The sequence below is a fragment of the Austrofundulus limnaeus genome, unplaced genomic scaffold, assembly GCF_001266775.1.
Source record: "Austrofundulus limnaeus strain Quisiro unplaced genomic scaffold, Austrofundulus_limnaeus-1.0 Scaffold419, whole genome shotgun sequence".
Lineage (NCBI taxonomy): Eukaryota > Metazoa > Chordata > Actinopteri > Cyprinodontiformes > Rivulidae > Austrofundulus > Austrofundulus limnaeus.
In genome coordinates, this window is record NW_013952821.1 from 224,130 (window position 1) to 225,617 (window position 1,488).

The 1,488-nt window shown below is 37.1% G+C and overlaps 1 protein-coding gene across 1 annotated transcript in view; it reads left to right on the top strand.

The window, feature by feature from the left end:
- The window catches only part of LOC106529022 (uncharacterized), a 7,619-nt gene that overhangs the window by 1,999 nt on the left and 4,132 nt on the right, over positions 1-1,488 (top strand). The window lies entirely within an intron of this gene.

A 1,488-nucleotide genomic window follows, 5' to 3' on the forward strand; every position in this document is an offset into this window, starting at 1 on the left:
ATATATACCAATATTGAAAAAAACTGACATTGCCTTTTTTTCTAACCCTGCGATATACTGTACATTGCGATATCAAAAAATACAGGAATTTTCACCARTCGACTTAAATGATACTTTACAGTTAGCCTGGTTAAAACCAGACCCTGTCCTTCACCTTGCTTCGTACAAGGGTCTGGACTTGCTGCATAGAGAATCGTTTCTTGCAGGAGGCGTGGCCTCTGCTGAAGCATGTGTGTGTTGTCGCTGTGACGGAGGCTAAGCTAAGAAGCTAACCGGAAATCGCGTGTGCTGTAAACAACCCTACTGAGAGGAGAAATATACCGAGCCGAACGAGACGACTGTAAATGAGAGTTGCTGCTTTGTCAGACATATTTAATTTTATTTGGAAGCCTTATCAACACGGACTGGCTTCATTCACTTCCTCCACTGCCGTATGCTAAACTAACTAGCAGAAACTACGCAGAACATTGACGTCATTCAAAACTCCTGCTTCTGTTCTCTGATTGGTTCAGGTAAAATAAACTACAAGCAGACACTGCGCAGAAAATTGACGTTCTCTTCTCTGATTGGCCCGGCTAAAAATCTGCCAGCAAAATCCATCTCAATGGGAGAAGTCCCAGACAGAGCAGTGAAGGGAAACTAGAATTGAGCGGAGCTGCGTAGGAAGGCAAGGGCCAGGCTACTTTACAGTGCCTGTGACATCAATTTTTTGTTGTAAATATAAATCCATTTTTTGAAAAATAACAATAACAACACATAGCAAAAAAATAAAAAATAATTCCACAACATTGAGATGAACACTTGTTGAGATGTTCGCATGTAACAGGAAGTGATGTCAAAAGGGAATGTCTGCATGTGCATAGAGCATCATTATAATGGCTAACAACACAGACTGAGAAGAATTTGATATTTATTTAGATTATTTTGAGTCACTATCAAGAGACATAAAGAAGCGTCAGAGTTCAAATAATTTAGTTTCAATAAACCAAAGAGTTTATATTATTAATGAGTTCCCCTTATATGTCACTTCCTGTTTCACTTTGGCTGGGACAATATCAAAAGAAAATATGCCAGTTATGTGACAAAATGGGTAAAATCTTGTGTATTATGCCGAGTTTACATGTTGATTTAATTTGCCTTCTGCATCGCACACGTACATCACAGTGCTCAAACGATGTATCGTGCAGCCATATTAATTTACTTTATTTTAATATTGACACTCCACCCCAACCCTTTAGGGGGCGGTATAATGATTTCTGTTCAGAGCAAAGAACAACAAGCTGCAAGTGATGTTCTGGAAGTGCCTTTGTCCTTAAAATCAAACGTTTGGACACATTTTGTTTTTTATAATTATGAATATATTAAATAATACCCAATTAAATTTATTTATAAAACCCTTTAAAACTCATCCAAAGGATCAAAGTGCTGTACAATAAAATACAGAAAAACACTCAAAGCTAAAAGATTTTACATATATATATATATATA